The sequence below is a fragment of the Neophocaena asiaeorientalis genome, unplaced genomic scaffold (assembly GCF_003031525.2).
Source record: "Neophocaena asiaeorientalis asiaeorientalis breed wild unplaced genomic scaffold, Neophocaena_asiaeorientalis_V1.1 scaffold59, whole genome shotgun sequence".
In the NCBI taxonomy this organism is placed as follows: domain Eukaryota; kingdom Metazoa; phylum Chordata; class Mammalia; order Artiodactyla; family Phocoenidae; genus Neophocaena; species Neophocaena asiaeorientalis.
The window spans coordinates 19,905,035-19,923,826 of NW_020174268.1; the positions used below are offsets into that span (position 1 = coordinate 19,905,035).

At 37.6% G+C, this 18,792-nt stretch overlaps 1 protein-coding gene across 3 annotated transcripts in view; it reads right to left on the bottom strand.

The window, feature by feature from the left end:
* The window catches only part of CDK8 (cyclin dependent kinase 8), a 94,574-nt gene extending 75,788 nt beyond the window's left edge, over positions 1-18,786 (bottom strand). For all 3 annotated transcript variants that reach the window (XM_024755565.1, XM_024755566.1, XM_024755564.1), the window contains exon 1: positions 18,722-18,786. The gene's annotated coding sequence lies outside the window, so the exon portion shown is untranslated. The remainder of the gene's footprint in view (positions 1-18,721) is intronic.
* Positions 18,787-18,792: the final 6 nt, after the last annotated feature.

Below are 18,792 nucleotides of genomic sequence, written 5' to 3' on the forward strand. Positions count from 1 at the left end.
ATTATTAAAAAGTTACAGTCGGAACTTCCCTGATGGCACAGTGGTTAAGAATCCGCCTGCCAATTCAGGGGACACGGGTTCGAGCCCTGGTCCAGGAAGATCCCACATGCCACGGAGCAACTAAGCCCATGCGCCACAACTACTGAGTACACGTGCCACAACTACTGAAGCCCGCGAGCCTACAGCCCATGCTCCGCAACAAGAGAAGCCACCGCAATGAGAAGCCCATGCACCGCAACAAAGAGTAGCCCCCGCTCGCTGCAACTAGAGAAAGCCCGCACGCAGCTACAAAGACCCAACGCAGCCAAAAATTAATTAATTTTTTAAAAAAGTTACAGTCAATGCAATAACATCAGATTTTCTAAAGCTGAAGTACTAGAAAGGAATTAATAATATTTGTCAGTATTTGCAGTTGTTATGAATATTTACCTAGAAAAACCAAGACAGTGAACTAAAAGTGTTCAGAACTAAGTATAAATATATGAGAAAATAAGTATTTTAAAAATATAAGATGAAACAGTCACAAATACAATTAAAGATTTTAACTAGGTAAGAACAGTAGGAAGGTAGATTAATGGGGAATCACTGAACTGTCTTTACTTTTGGGTAATATTTTTTTAATTGTATAATAAATAGCTAAAGAATCATTTTTTAGTATGTCAAAAATACTACATGAGACCAAATGATACATGAACTTACGTGTGACTACCAAATAAAACAAAATACACACTAATAAACAATATGTAGGCTCTATATGAAGAAAACTACAAAGCTTTATCAAATTCATTAAGATAAAATTTGAACAAATGAAAAAAATATAGCCATACCGCTGAGTATGGAGAGTAATTAATCAACACATTTAACACAGTTTAAACCCAAGTAAAAGAATATATTTTTTAGGATTTAAATTGTTGATTTTAAAGTTTAAATGGAAGGGAAGTTTATGGAATAAATAAAAGGAAGAGAAAGACTATCATTTTTTTAAAGAAGAGTGATGAAAGGGTATGGTCTTACCAGGTATTATAAATCTGCAAGACTTAAAAACAATAGAGGAGTAACACAGGAATAGATCAATGAACCAGTAGACAAGGTCCAGTATTCAAGAGAACTTAGGGTAATGGTGAAGGTGGCATTTCAAATCAATTGTAAAAGAATTATTCAACAGTATTAACAAGACTAGAAAAATTACAGTTAGAACCCTAATAACATCTTATACTAAATAAATTTAAGATTAAATAATTTAACTGCAAAATTTTTTTAAACTTTAAAAACGTTAGAAGGAAATGTAAGAAAAAATGTCTACAGTGAAGAAAAATCAGAAGCAATGAAAGAATGACCGATGATTACATATTAAAATAACATAGAGTCAAATATCATAAATACAGTCAAGTCTGTGTCCAGAATCTGACTTTTGTGCTTTGTATAATCATAGAATTCATTGCTGCTGATTTCTATCATAATTCACGTTGTCATGCAAAGTGTCTCTTAATAACTGAAGGCTGTCGATATTCTGTGATTTCACCTTTTCTACAGTCTTACTCCCATGGAGAACTTCGGTTCTGATGGAGAAACAGTGAAGAGCTTTAGTTTTTTCCTCCAGATATCTTTATATTTCTATTGTATTTTTAGTTGTGTACTGTGTGCTACAGATTTCTTTCAGTTTGTTACAAACACAATTTGGTAATTTCCTAAATTGGTTCTGCCTGCCTTCAAAGAGAAACATCTGTATAACCTTATAGGTATAAACTACTTTCTGGTAAAATGACGTTCCAGCAAATCTCGCTGTTTGAGTTTGACACTTGATTCAATATTTCTAGTATTCAGTAACATGTGTGTTTGTTAGTTATTCTAATTTGGGTCAGTTTAAAAGATACGTTGCGGGCTTCCCTGGTGGCACAGTAGTTAAGAATCCACCTGCCAATGCAGGTGACACAGGTTCGAGCCCTGGGCCAGGAAGATCCCACGTGCCGCGGAGCAACTAAGTCCGTGAGCCACTGCTACTGAAGCCCGCGAGCCTAGAGCCGCGCTCCACAACGAGAAGCCACTGCAATCAGAAGCCCGCGCACCACGATGAAGAGGAGCTCCCACTCGCAGAAACTAGAGAAAGCCCGCGCACAGCAACGAAGACCCAACACAGACAAAAATAATAAACAAAATAAATAATTTTTTAAAAAAGATACATTCGTTGCAAATTATGCATAGAAAATGTGGGCACCGTTCCTGTTTGCCTCTTGATCAGAAACTTCAGCAGGGCAGTAAAGAAGTCCCTGTGATTCAAACTGATCTTTAGTTGCTGTAAGAAGTTAAATGTAAAAAACCTTTTTTAGTTTTAGGCCCCTTTGAAAAACCTTGAAACATGGAGTAGAGGCAGGGAACGGTACTCACTGAAGTAGAAATGACTGCCCACTTCAGAATCTTCATTGTATTTATACACAAATGTGCTTACATAAATCAGAGGCATTTTGTAGACGCTTTGCTGACTTGTTCACCTCTACAGAAACACAGAAACCAGACCCATTTTGTAAAGCAGAAAGTCATGTCACGTGGAACATGTCCTGTATATATTTCCTACATGGTAATGGAGTCTTAATGATAAATGCAAGGTGATAATTTAATGATGGGATTAGTCTGATCACTTAATATACACAATCCTGGAAGTGAATTACTTGCATCAGATATAGTGGTATTTATTATTCTGTACAGAGAGGAGAATACATATAAAATATATGCTTACGTTACATGCACGCAGATTTCATGCTCCATAAATCTTTTCTATTTTTAAATTTACCTTTCTCTAAATGATGTGCATGGAATATGCCTTATTACAGAAAATGCTGTTCATAATCTGACTACGAGGAAAAGTGCCTATATGGTGGTAATGCTAGTTAAGGCAAATGAGACAAATTATCAGTTTACTACATCACCAGTTAACATTTTATATTGTGATGTTCAAAAAAGAAAAGTTTAAACCTCAAATGTGTATTTTATTTTACAATCAGTTGTGGGATTGGGGTGGGAGTATGGGAGGGTTGGGGAGGAAAGGTTAATTCACCATGGCCACTGATGGGAATCTTTTTATATACCCACTATGAATGTTTCTATGTTTGCCATTTCTGGTAATTACCATGACTAAATTGGATAGCTTTATTTTACAAAGGTATGGAAAGTTTACAGAGCAGTGTCTAAATCTACATTAGTTGCATTTGCACTATATGTTAATGATATACTTTTGCAAATTATTCTGTAAATAAAATGATTACAGTAAAAATATCTGTATTAAAAAAAGAAGAAAAAAAACAGGTACATTTTACCTTCAGATAATTGCACTGGTACTTCACTAGGGTTAATCCTGCCCAACCAGATTTAGAAATGAGTTGGGGAATATGAAAGGAGTTTAAAAGAGATCAAAATTTGGAGAGGTACCAGCCCTTTAGACAACATTCAGGCCCTCTAGAATTATTTCCATATGGCTAATTCCTACATACTTAATATACATGATGTTTTCTCATCCACAGTTATTTCCCACTTCTCTTCCCCAAGCAAAAATAAATCATCTTACTCTCTTTTCTACTCAGTTACTCTTTTGTACTGTGATAGAAACTTGAAAAATATTGGTGATGAGGGGTTTTGTCCCTGAGTGTCCACTGTACAGTTCAAGAGAGCACAGTGTTTCACCTGGAATTCAGGGCTCCTGATTTTCTGGTGGAGGGTGATCACAGCAACTCTTGATTTGGGTTCGCCACAGGGGTAGCCAGACCAAGGAAGAGGATGACTGGGAGGGATGCAGGAATACAAAAAAAGGGAAAGGAGGAATGGGGCCCCCATTTGCTCAGTTTCATTAACTAACTTGTACTCCTATACAACATCAGTGTCAACTGCTATTAAGAAAATCTTAGTTGGGCTGAACTGGTTCTCTTGTGAAACTGTGCTGGTTATCTTTAAGCTTATCAGTTGTTTGTCCAATTAAACACTTTCATCAGTATTTGATCCAAGTTGTACACACAATGTATTTGGATTATTGTCATTGTTCATCTACAAACTCAAAACAATCATTTTAAAGTATCCTGGGAGTGTGTAGAGTGTAACTATTCTAAATACCTTTATGATCCTGATGATATTTTTTAAAAATAATAAAGTTGGGAGGTTCCCTGGTGACGCAGTGGTTAAGAATCTGCCTGCCGGGCTTCCCTGGTGGCACAGTGGTTGAGAGTCCGCCTGCCGATGCAGGGGACACGGGTTCGTGCCCCGGTCCGGGAAGATCCCACATGCCACGGAGCGGCTGGGCCCATGAGCCATGGCCGCTGAGCCTGCGCGTCCAGAGCCTGTGCTCCGCAACGGGAGAGGCCACAGCAGTGAGAGGCCCGTGTACTGCAAAAAAAAAAAAACAAAAAGAATCTGCCTGCCAATGCAGGGGAACGTGTTCAAGCCCTGCTCCGGGAAGATCCCACATGCCGTGAAGCAACTGAGCCCTTGTGCCACAACTACTGAGCCTGCGCTCTAGAGCCTGTGAGCCACAACTATTGAGCCCACATGCCACAACTACTGAAGTTCGCATGCCTAGAGCCCGTGCTCTGCAACAAGAAGCCACTGCAGTGAGAAGCCCTCACACCACAACGAAGAGTAGCCTCCGCTCGCCGCAACTAGAGAAAGCCCGGGTGCAGCAACGAAGACCCAACACAGCCAAAAAATAAATAAATTAAATAAATAAATTTAAAAGAAAAATAATAAAGTTGGATCTTCCATGTTACGATCACAAAATTAAAACCAGTATTTAAAAGTGGAAAAGTATTAAAATACTATGGGAAAAAAAAAGAAGCAAAGAAAGAATGACAGATGATTACATATTAAAATATCATAAATAGAGAAATAAAAATTGGAAATACTTGCAACATGAATAAAAGAATTTAATATTCCAAGAAGCAAATGCTTCACAAAAAAAAAATTTAAGAAAAATATTATAGGAAAATGGGTAAAATATGATCAGGCAATTCACCAAAGAAATTAAATAATGAAAAAACAAGAAACTGTAAGTTTAAATATTAATGAAACAAATGTAAATAAAACCATGATTCCATAGCTTTCCTATCAAATATACAAAGATTAAAAGAAAATTATTTTAAAGATTAAATAATAAAAACACTGATCAAGGGAGTGGCAAACATTACTCCTGTTCATTATGAATGAGAGGATGAATTAGTTCAAACTTTCTAGGAGAAAATCTGGCTAACTAACTCAAAATGGATCCACGGCCTAAAGAACTAAAACTACAAACTACAGGCTTTACAACCTTGATTTAGCAATGATTTCTTGGATTATGATAACAAAGGCACAGGAAATAAAAGAAAAAATAGACAAATTGGACTTCATGAAAATTTTTCACATTGATGTGTCAAAAGACAATATCCACAGAGTAAAAGGCAACCTACAGAATGGGAGAAAATACTCGTAAATTGTATATCTTATAAGGAATTAGTATCCAGAATATACAGAGAACTAAAACTCAACAAAAAACCAAACCACCAGATTAAAAAATGGGTAAAGGACCTGAACAGACAGTTTTCCAAAGAAGATATACAAGTGGCCAACACTTTTTTTTTTTTAAATAGTAGCCATCCTAACAGGTATGAAGTGATATCTCATAGTTTTGATTTGCATTTCCCTGATGATGCATCTTTTCACATGCTTATTGGCCATTTGCAAATCATCTATCCGATAAGGGTCTAGTATCCAGAGTATAGAAAGAACTCCTATGACTCAATAATAAAAAAGATAAATAACTCAATTTTTAAATGAGCAAAGGATATAAATATGTTTTTCCAAGAAGATAATCAAATGATCAATAAGTACATGAGAAGTATTTACTGATACTGAATGATACAATAAGTACCATTCATCATTAGGGAAATGCAAATCAATACCACTTAATAGCCGTAAGGACAGCTATATTTAACAAAAAGGGGCGGGATCAGTGTTGGCAAAGATGTGGAGAGATTGGAACACTTGTGCATTGCGAGTGGGAATGTAAAATGGTGCAGCCACTGAGGAAGCAGTTTGGTGGTTACTCAACAGTTAAGCATTCAGTTACCATATGATCCAGCAATTCCACTCCTAGGTATATATCCAAGGAACTGAAAGCAGGGACTCAGATACTTGTACACCAATGTTCACAGCAGCATTATTCATAATAACCAAAAAGTGGAAATGACCCAAATATCCAACAACTGATGAATGACTAAACAAAATGTGATACATGTTAAATCATGGATAAGCTTTGAAAACATTATATTAAGTGAAAGAAGCCGATCACTAAAGACCACATATTAGATGATTTCATTTAAATGAAATGTTCAGAACAGGCAAATCCAGAGGCAGAAAGCAGATTAGTGGCTGCTCAAGGCTGGAGGGTTGGAAGGACGGGAATGACTGCTGATGGATACCGGATTTCTTTTAGGGGGGATAAAAATATTCTAAAATTAAACTGTGGTGACAGCCACACAACTCTGTGAATACGCTAAAAGATGGTGAGCTGTACACTTAAAACAGGTAAACTGTATGGTATGTGAATTACAGCTCAGTAAAGCTATTAAAAAACCTGATGAAGTGTAAATGTGTAGCTTCTGAAAAGGTGTTACCACTCTTTCCCCCAGGAAGACACTGGTGTTTAATTTCCCTACTTAGTACACTGTGACTAAATCAAAACGACTTTTTAAATACTTTAAAATAAATAATGAATACCTAGAGGCAAATGTTACCTTACATTCCAAAACATTTCCGGGGTAATCATAGCACAGAATCTCACTAAGGAAAAATGTAATCGTACTGCATTCTGATTTAAAAGCAGCAAGCATACTTAAACTCAGTGAGTCCAGTTCTTACAAAGTGCAACAGAAATAGGGCAAATGCTACATGATCCAAGTCAAATAAAGGTTAAAAAGTGGTATACTTGGTTAGTGTTTTTTGCTTGCAATGAAAACTTCAAGTACTTGAAGAAGATCAGGTTGAATCACCTTCCGAAACTGAACGGTCCCATCCCACCCCCACAAAAAAAAATCCGGAAGAGAAACAGATGAAATACGTGAAGTGTGTGCTACTTTGACAGACTTCCTTATGTTTTCCACGTCTGCATGTCCAAGCCTAGCACATGTCAAAAGCCTAAAGGGGCTCTGCAGGTCAGCTAGTCTTGGCTAAAACAGGACAGTAGTAACTTTTGGCTACAGGGTACCCGGTTTAAACTCTCAAGCAGCCCTGGACTCTTGTGTACTAAAACAGATTTTCAGATAAAAAGATTAAATGTTTGCATACTTTTTCAGCTTCTTATCTATCTATAAGGAGTAAGTACTTTCCAACTTCTGTTGAGGAGAAATTATGTCTATGGAGAAAGAGTTATGTTTAGCAGTACTTAAAACTGTTTTTAAAAGTCTCTTCCAAATTAATAAAATACATCAGAACTGTCTAGTAGATAATCAGCTGCCTGCTTACCTACATAAATAATTCCCTCTGCTGAATACACAAAGTCAAGAAATTCCATTGGCAGCAGAAAAGGAGGCCAGCCCAGAGGGGAATCCTACTGAGACTGGTGACAAGGAGCAAGGCCAAAGCCAAAATCAGTACCAAACAGAAAAAGCAAGCCAAAAAGGGGAGAAAAGGAAAAGCCTGGGTATAGGAAGGTCAGTGCTGGTCAGGAAATGAAAGGATGACCAAGGCCAAGCAACAGGAAACAAGAGAGAAAGATCATCTGATGAAAGTGAACATAAAATAACATGTAAACTTAATAATGACTGTAATCTTAAGTATCCACAAGACTCGATTTTTTTATGCCAACCAGTAATCTAAAATACATAGGACTATGTGGGGAAAGAAAACCTAAAGCAAAATTTCCAAAAGAATAAACAATTCCAACTTTACAATGCATTTACCCCCAGGACTCAAGCATGTCATTATTATATTTATTTCCATTTCTTCCTTCCAGATTAAGTTTTGTTTTGGGAGTTCTGATGGGAGTATAAATGGTGCATAAGATTGGACCTCCAAAGAGCCTGAAGCCTAGGCCTGTTAAAGAGACATTCCTGGGAAACTGACCTGCACTGCAGCAGTCTAGCAGTTATGTACTGGGTCGTTACCAGTAACTTGTGCTTGGGCGTGATGATCAGTCTCTAGAACTTTTGAGAGAAGCCAGGAGGGATAAAACTCCCTGTGGATATAGCAAGGGAGCTTCTCTTGCTTCATGAAGACTTTGCCCCTTGCCAGTGGTATCATCCACAGCAAATATCCCTGTGGGGAACTTTCTGGGTACCTGCGAAGTTCTATCTCCATCTGAGAGAATGTTGTGTGGAAAGACTGATATAAAGGACATTTATTGCAGTACTGCTTAAGGGCATAAAAAAAAAAATGAAAGCAACCTAAATGTCCTTCAACTGGATATGTATATTACATTATGTTCATAAAAAAGAATGACGAGCTGATGAAATGAATTACGTTACATGTGCTGTTATCAGTCTCTAAAACATATGAACTGAGAAAAGCAAGGAACAAAATATACGTATACGCCATCATACATTTTGTGTTTAAAGATGATGACATAAAGTCCTTTCTAACTAATTCTTACACATAACCCAGCAGCCATTGATAAATGTGACTTTATAAAAATAAAAGAGTTATGCATGAAAAATAATACCATAAAGTCCAAAGATGTTTGTGTCCACAAACTGGAAAGCATACACAAGAAACGTATCAGTGGACAGCTCTGAAAGAAGAAATGAGTGCCTGGAGGAGACAGAGGTGAGAAGACTTAAGTTTTCACTTCCTCAGTATATTTACATTTTTTGCATACTCATGTATTATTTGCTCAAAATGAGTGAAATATTAAAGTAAATTTTAAAGTCGACCCAGACATGTATCTGCTCCCATACGCATATATACAAAGAGGGGCTGACAATGATCTTCCTGCATATTCTTACACACTGTTTGAATTTTTATCCTGAGAGTTTATTAATTGTATAATCCAATCTTATTTTATAACAGAAATACAGCTGTTGAAAGTATACAATCTTTGACCCTAAAATTCCACTGCAAGAGCTTGATCCTATGTTGAAGAACTGTAGTCATATTTTCTAGGAGGTACTTCCCTAACTGCAGTGGCTAAAATTTAGAGACTACTTAAATTTCATCTATCACTAGAGAACTGGTTAACTGGATACATATCTACTGTGTGTGTGTGTGTGTGTGTGTGTGTGTGTGTGTGTGTGTAATGTGATGCCAGCAATAATTAAAACTGATGATTTAGAGCTATATTTACTGACATGGAAAGATGCATAATATGTTTTTTTTTAAAAAATCAACATTCTCCATCCGATGGATCTATTTATTTATTTTTTGGCTGTGCAGCATGTGGGATCTTAGTTTCCCAACCAGGGATCGAAGCCACGCCCCCTGCATTGGAAGCGCGAGTCTTAACCACTGGACTGCCAGGGAAGTCCCGCATAATAGTCTTCAATGAAAAAAAATAACGTCACAGTAGATTTCATTAATCATTTTCTCCATCACAGCTGTATACCACTGTATTGTAATTACCTGTTTACTTGCCTGTGCCCCTCAAAGTCTTTAAGTTCCCTAACGACTTACAACTATGGCCTGTTCACTGCTGAATCACCTATACCTGGCACAGAACCTAGCACATTAGACATTCAATGAACAGAGACCAAATAAAACTGTAAATACACATATTTGCCCCCCCAAAATTACAGCTAAAGAGAGACTATGATGGAACATGAAATATTTAAATGACTTAATTTTACATTTAAAAGAACCTTCAATGTTAAGTCAGCACTAGAAAACAAATACAAGTACTCCTTACTCTGTGCTTAACATTTTCTTGGAAAATGTGTATAAACTGAATTTTTGGCAAACTGAGTCACAGGATAAGTATGCTAGGAGAGCTCCCTTACTTAAAGGGTTTCTTTCATGAAGTGAAAAAGGTCCAAACAAATGTATTTATTCTACACGAGCTTAAATTTTGCACGATTTATTGGCTTTCCTTAAAACAGAAGCCTCATAAAAATAATTTTTCCATACCTACCTCCTCTTTCCCCTAAAATAATGACTTGCTTAATATAAACCATAATACCACTGTTTGAGAAGTTTCGGGTTTTTTTTTTTTTTAAATCCCTTAGTTCTCTACAAAAGCTATAAAATTCAGGTGTACAGAAACACCCAGAGTAGGCATCATGATGTGAAGAACTCCTCTCCTTAGGATTATTTGTTAGAATTCATGGGCTATAATAAAGTTATGGATTTTAAAGAGCTTGTCTAGAGAGAGGAGTAACTGAGTTACCTTGAGTAGTTGTTAAACTATATAATTTTTTATTCACATAACAAAAGGAAACCTCAAATATGAAACAACCACAGAGTTTAAAGAAAACTAAATGTCAACTCTGGTTCAGAGACTAATTATATTTTCCTTAAGGTTAGAAATATAGGTCTGATCCCCATGTAAACTGATTCATTTACAAGGTATACTTTAGAAAATACTTTATTCTTTGTAGTGGCTCAATTTTTCAAATACCTGGGACTTCTATTTGGTTCAGTCAATTAACAAAGCTTACATCTGCCTTTGGCCTTTGGTTTTGTTCAATTCTGTTCCTGGTATCAATTTAGCCAGCCCATCAAACTTTGCTTCTCAGGGTATTTTCACAAGGCGCTGCTTTTCTATTCCAAAATATGCTCAAGTTTTTAAGTCTAGCAAGTTTAAAAGGAAAATTTTCAAGTATGAATTTTAGGTACACCAAACATTTTAAAGTATTAAATACCTGTCGACATTTGGCGATATGCCAGGAAGTAAGGGGAACACAATTACTGCCCTAGAGGAAATCCATAATATCTAACCCATAAACCTTCACCAGAAAGACCCAAAGGACATATAAACATTAACCACATATACACTAATGTAGTTACATAATATATCTATGAAGAACTAACTATGTTTTGCGGGGTGGTGAGTGAAGAGAGAATTACTGGAGTTGTATGTTAAGATAAAGTAGTTAAGATTTCTGAAGCTAAATGTTAGAGCCAATTTCAGCTGAGGGAAAACTGCTCCCAGCACAAGGTGCTGCCTGAGAACACGCTCCGAAGGCGGTCTGATTCGATGGAGGAGGAGCAGCCGGATTAGTCTGTATTGCAGAATCGCCACAATAGACTAGTGTGTGAACACCTCCTGGGAATAAGGTGGGCTACTGATTGATTAATAAGGTGTCCTGGGAATTAAGGTGTCCAGGTCCTGTGGACAGAGGACAAATCATGGTTCTAAACCAAAGTCAAGGTAAAGCCACTCAAAAGTGGTTCTCAGCTGCTTTCAAAAGTTTGGCAGTTTCTCAAAAAGCTAAACATAGAGTTACCATATGACTCTGGGTATTTGCCTAAGAGAACCAAAAACATGTATCTACACAACAATTTGCGCATGAAGGTTCATAGCAGCATTATTCATAATAGCCAAGAAGTAGCAACAACCTAGATGTCCACCAACTGATAAATGGATAAACAAAATGTGGTCTATCCATACAAAGCAATATTTTTCAACCATAAAAAGGAATGAAACACTGACACATGCACAACATGAATGAACACTGAAAACGCTACGCTAAGTAAAAGACAAATGGCCACATACTATATATTTCTATTTACATGAAATGTTCAGAATAGGCAAATCCACAGAGAAAGAAAATAGATCAGTGGTTGCCAGGGGCTGGGAAGAGAGGGAATGTGGAGTGACTACCAATTGATACGGGGTTTCTTCTGACGCGATAAAAATGTTCTGGAATTAGGTAGTGGTGATGATTGCATAGCCTTGTGGATACACTAAACGTCAGCAGACTGCACACTTTAAAAGGGTGAATTTTATGGTATGTGATATATCTCAATTTTAAAAAGGGGATTCTCAGCATTTTTTCTGTGACAACACACCTGAAGGACAAGACATAACTCTATCAGTAAAAGCAGCCTACTACAGCAGGGACTGGTTTTGTGACTTTGACAATCACTATACTAAAGAATCTTGAGAAAATGATAACTTAAAGGTCTTTAAGTATTAAGATCAAACTAACGGGTGAAAGTCACTTTTTAGTGACAACTTCAAGAACTGCCTTGAGGTGACAACTTCAAGAACTGCCTTGAGGTGACAACAGATATTTTAAGACAAAAAATATCACAGTAGTTTCTAAATAACAAAGAGATGGCCAAGGCCTACTTAAGCTGCTGTGAAGGAAAGGATTTACAAATTGTTCTGAAAGAGGTAACGACAGTAGGATTTTCATTCTCTAGCAGCAGCTAAGAACAGAAAAAGAATAAAAACATAAAGAGACAATGAGGGTTGGATTCAACAATACAAGGCACTACAAAAAAGATGACACCAGCCACAGGGAAGAATATATATTTATCAACACTGATTTGGCATATACAGTCCCAACTTACATATGGATCATATTTCAAATGTTTGTAAATCATAATTCTGAACACAATTGCCAAGAGAACTAATTTTTGAAAAAGTAGGTAAGCTTGCAAATGACCTACAGTAACTTCTAATAATCTGTCATTATTTCTATTTTCCTAGCTGAAATTCAGTTGCCGGAAGCCACCTCCCTACCATCTTCTCACACAACTGAGAGTCCCAACAAGAGGAATTCCCCTCCGACCTGTTGGCCACCACCATCTCAGCAGCACAGAAAATTCTGGATCCCTACTCCTCATGGAGGTGAGGCCAAAGGAGAGTCATCTGCTATCCAGAGCCACTGTTCTGCCATGGCAGCCTTACATATGAGAGATATTCCTAAATCAGACAGTTGGATTTCAGAGGCTGCTTGTACCCTGATTCACCAATGTTCCTGTGATGGGAAACTGCCACAGAGACAATTAAGGTGCTCAGTACATGCTGATAAATGTATCCCCATATTGAATCACAGAGACTTCATCATGTCCGATGGGTACAATGGAACACCTGCAGCACATGTATGTAGCACTACACAAGCAGCAGGAGCTCAAAGATGCCTGCAACAGAAAAGGTGCGGCAAGGAAAGGCATGGGAAGAAATAATTCAGACCCACAAAATGTGTTGGGGTCTTTAAGAGCACAACAAAAAAAAAAAAACCCTTTGTCCTATTCCTCTTGAAATGCCCTTTCTGGGACTTCCTTGGCAGTACAGTGGTTAAGACTCCACCCTTCCAAAGCAGGGGACACGGGTTCAATCCCTGGTTGGGGAACTAAGATCCCACATGCCCTGCGAAACGGCCAAAAAATTAAAATTAAAAAAAGAAGAAAAGAAACTAAGTTAAAAGGAGAAATGCCCTTTCTGATGAGATCTTCCCTGTCCGTCAAGACTCAATGAAGTGCTGCCATCTCTGAGAGGTTTATCCTGAAAACCCTAAGCAGTTGGGAGCTTCCACGTCTGTGTTCCAATAGCACCTTGTATTAATTATTGTAATGCTTATTAAATTGCTATAGTTTATTTACGTTTGTTTCCTCAGTAGGTGTCTTCTGAAATAATGGAATATTTTATTCATCTTGGCATTCTCAATACCTTGTACAGTGCCTGGCAGATAGAAGGGTCCAGTAAATATTCGCTGAGTGAATGAGGGAATGGATTTCTTCCAATGTTAGAAGAAACAGTAAAATAATCAAATAAGCAAATCCAAAATGAATTAATTTGCCAGTCTGCTACTAAGAAAATGGGCTCTGGGACTTCCTTGGTGGCACAGTGGTTAAGAATCCACCTGCCAATGCAGGGGACACAGGTTTGAGCCCTGGTCCAGGAAGATCCCACATGCCGCGGAGCAACTAAGCCCATGCGCCACAACTACTGACCCTGCACTCTAGAGCCCGCGAGCCACAACTACTGAGCCAGCGAGCCACAACTACTGAGCCCGTGAGCCACAACTACTGAAGCCCATATGCCTAGAGCCCGTGCTCCGCAACGAGAGAAGCCACCGCAATGAGAAGTGCGCGCACCGCAATGAAGAGTAGCCCCCGCTCACCGCAACTAGAGAAAGTCCACGCGCAGCAACAAAGACCCAACGCAGCCCAAAATTAATTAATTAATTTAAAAAGGAAAAAAAAAGAAAATGGGATCTAAGCATGAAACCTCAAAGTGGCCTACCCAGTGGATCTGAATACACTGAGCATTAAGGCAGATAAATTCAACTGCAAGTAGATAAGAAATGCATAGTGAATATTCTGCTTGTCCCTTTCCATCACATTTTTTAAATGTTATAAGGAATATTCCTTATTGGGCATGCAAAATCCCCACTGATGGGGATTATTACATGTTGTATTTGGCATTTCTGACATCTAAAGAAATACTTAAATCAAACTGAGCCAGATACAGGGTTCAGCAATATTCAGAAGAAAAACTATTCAAACCCTTCAGGGGAAATAAAGGGTTCCAACCAAGTTCTGATCACAGCTAAGGAATTAAAGCTGACTTAAAAGCTCTAGTGCAGATCAAATCAGAAGCGTTCCTCGTGCTAGCCACCAAATGAATGGTTCACAGGATGGGAGCAGCCACATAAATCCCACACCTTAAGATGTAAACAGGAGGGAATGCCACAGTGGTACAAGGCATGTTAGGTAAGGGAGCTGACAAGTCTTTGGAAGCTACTTATTTTCTTTTTGGCAGTTGATGAGAACCCACATTAAAGCATGAGACTAAGAAACATGGATGTGTATTACTGTCTAAAGTAAAATTTTTGTCTTAGTGGTTGCTTACCTGATCTTGCAAAAGTATTTTATATTTTTACTTCCTCAAATTATAACACTAGGAAGGCCCTAAAAATGATCAACTCAAACCCCGTAATTTTAGAAATAAGGAAACAAAGGTCTACAAGGGCAAATGATTTGCCCAAGGTCATACTGGTGATCAGAGGCAGAGTCTGAACTCAAACTCAGTTCTCCAGTCTCCCCAACTTAGAGTTCTTTGCACTACACGAAGAATTTTCACATCCTAACATGCCCTATTAGAGTCTGGTCCTACACACACACACACACACACAGACATACACGTATATGTGTGTGTGTATACACCACATAGCTATACACTTACTTTTGCATCACTAGAAAAACTAGGGCTGTTCAGAAACATACTAAAAAAGTATCAGTTAATTGAAAAGACTAGTCCTGTGATAAGGCATTCATGCTTTCTGAATGACCCACTAAAACACCAAATCCCCATGTCTATGTTTATATTTATCTTAATATGAAGCATAATGGTTAAGAGCCTGGGCTGTGGAGTAAGAGACCAGCCTGTAATCCCCCAATTCCAGCTCTGACATTTAATCAGTCATGTAACCATGGACAAATTTGCTTAACCTTTTTAAACTTCAGTTTCCTCAACTATAAAACTGAAAAAACACAACTGACTTGTATGGTACTTGTGAGGATTCAACAGATGATGGCTGTAAAGGGCTCTGCCCAGGTCCTAAGACTTACTCAGTAACTTAGCTATTATTATCATTACCACTGCCTACTAATCTCTGTGCTGTCTACAAAAGTGCCCCAACAAAAGTTTTCTGTATATTTCCTCTCTCTCTCTCTCTCTCTCTCTCTCTCTCTCTCTCTCTCACACTCACACACACACAATCCCAATTATATAGTATCTGTCCTTTTGAACACAGAGTACAGCAGCCTAAGAACCCTATTCAAGAAAAGCCTTTTTGCTTTTCTTATTTGGAAATCAAACTCTTACCCCAAATTAATTTTTAAATTCTACAATGTTCAGTGCCAATAATGAGAATTTAGAATTTAAAAATACAAATTGTTTTCTGGTTCTCACACTTTTCCATTCCTTTAAACAAGATAAGTTTGTTGCCTAAATTCTGCAAAGAGGAAATGCAATTGACTCAGAAAGAAAATGAATCCCCCTGCTTCCCACTGAGTACCCTTTTGGTGTGCAGACACAAAGGACACTCTCTATCTCATTTATGGTGACAGCGAGAGTGAATTATTCCCAAGATTTACTGTGCATTTATGTTTTAACTCTATTAGAATCTGAAAATAACACAACTATAAAAGGCCCCCTTTCCATGTATATAATCATGCCTCAAATAAAGTATTCCATCTTCCCCACATTCCTTAAAATGCTGAGTTTACCAAAAGTGTAGTATACTAGCAGGAGAGTATTATTAATACTTAAAATCAAAGAAATGACCTTTCAAGCTGTTTTATTTCCTAAAACAATAATTGAAGCAGCTAACTCCTCTGGTCTAAATTCCATTACTAATTATTCATGTCTATGATGCTCACTGGACAACTGAAAGGATACATTTAGATACCTTCATTTTAATAGCCAAATACATCTAAATGAAATTTATTTCATTTTATTGTAAATCTCAGTATTCTCTTTGAAGGTGTTATTGTCTGGGTTCCTAGAGTTCTCTGAAATTCCAGTTGCAGAATATATAACTTCATTTGAAAGTAAATCAATACTAGAAACAAATTATTTGATCATCATCTTTTCATAAAAGATTAAACAGCCACAAATTTTATTTTACCAGGACTAAAATGCACTAAATTACATTTCACTGACATAAGATCAAAAGAGCTTCATAAATACAATGCTTCATTTTACCAGAGTGAGGTTATAAGAAGCCGAAAAACATTCCCTCTGGAGCACAAAAACTGTTTTGAGTAATTTTAAAACTCTCTTGACATTTCATCCATTTTTTAAAAAACAGTTCTTCCTATATACAAAATCATTAGAGGCTACTGGAAAACAAGCCCAAAGAATTATAAACAAAAAGTTAATTTTTCCAAAATGCAATGCTACCTACTTTTTGGTTATCATGAATGACAAAGAAGTGTTCATATATTATACATTCAGCTAATTTTAAATTGTATAATTTAATCTTCTAAAATTATTCTTAGCCTAAATTAAAACTTGACCATGAGATATAAAATGTGGTCAAAAGTACCTCTTGCTAGTAAACAATATTATAGTTTTTCATAAAATGTAAATTCAAAGTTAATAAAATTTGTATGTTTTATTAGCTTAAATTGGTAATTTATGAAAATAGAACTGGTTTTTCTCAGAGAGATTAGAAAGAAATTAAGATCACCAGAATTTTATTAAAAAGATGACAGATAGTCAAATGCACTACAATGTCTAATCTCATGGGATCAGGGATTTTATGAATATGCCCCAAATTACATAATATTGGGGGACAGGGAGATGGTGTAAGTCCTTTAAAAAATACTGTATGGGAAGTTAACAAGGATAACTTTTTAAATATGTACGTTATTACAGAGTAATACTTCAATGAGAAATATAATTAAACAACAGAGTCAACAACATCTCCAGAAGCTGATTTCTCAAGTGTCACCAGACTACCCATTCTGCTAAAGAGTACTTTTAAAGACATGCAGCACCCACACTGTCAAGTTTTCAAATCCCTACCTTTTGCATATACCATTACTGCTTTACTGCTGCATATAAGCACTGAAATGCACATTCCAAATTAATGAGAATTACTATCTTCTTCCTCTTAGAGTCCATTTTAAGTTATTTTAGAAAGATATCTCAGTAAATCTAAGAGAAAATGTTGAATTGGTAGATCCTTCCTTCGCCAATAGTTAGAATACTAAAGTATTTATAAATATGGCTTCCCCCCCAACCCAGGTAACTTCAGCTTTTTGAATGGTTTCATTTTTTTAGTGCTAATATAGTTCTGAACATACCCTCCTGTGTGATTTGGGGGGAAAAAAGCAATTATCTTAAACGTTAAACAGCAGCTAACCAAACTAACAGTGATGTTCAAGTAAACCTACTTTGTTTATAATAAAATCTAAAGATTATATAACAAGCTTTGACGTTCTCTTTCCAGCAGTTTCCTACAGTGTCAAAGGCGATAAAGACAACATCCGTTTTTAGAAGAGGAAAACAGGAGTTAATAAATTATATTTTCTCAACTAAGAAATGCCTTCTCTTTTGTCAATATCACAAGCTATTCACCTAGTGACAAAGGAAAAATGAACACTTCACCTGCCGGTTTCGGAAACTAAATTGGGAGCGTTACCAGTCATAGACTTAATATTTCTCGGGAAGAATATCTGAAGCAAAGAGATTATTGAAAGTTCATTGCCAGCTGCTACATCTGGGGGGAACGGCCTGAACAAGACTCCCCTATTTGTCATCAGCCTTTTTCCTCACCACCCACCCTGCACCAAACCCCCATTGTTCTAGGTAAAACTCACAGCTAATGATATCGAAAGAGTAACTACTACGTTTCTGCGGCAGGTGATCACCAAGAGGAACTCTTCAGAACCACACTGACTTGCTGATTTCTTTCCCCAAAATAAAATCCGGATTTGATCGTAAATCAATCACAGACTGGTGGGGGAAAAGGATCCCAGCTTCCCTTCCAGACTGATGGATGTCAGTCCAGAGGCGGTTGAGGAAAGCCCCAGAAGGTTCCCATAATAAATCGACCCCCCTTAAAGATCATTTAAACTGACGTTTCATAACGAAATTTTAAAGAAATCTGTACCGAAACCCCTGGAAAAAAAGTACACAGCTCCCTTGCCCGACGAGCGGCGCCAGGAGAGACAGAGGCAGCGGCTCGCCGGGTCTCGTGCGGGCCCGGCCCCCTCGGCACCAGCTCCTCCCCGAGCCCGGCCGGCCGGACCCAGGCCGGAGGGAGGCTGCCCACCTGCCCGGCGCCGCCGCCCGCCCGACGCCGACACTCACCCATCCTTCCGCTTGGCTTTGTAGACGTGACCATAAGTGCCTCGGCCAACTTTGCAGCCCTCGTATTCAAA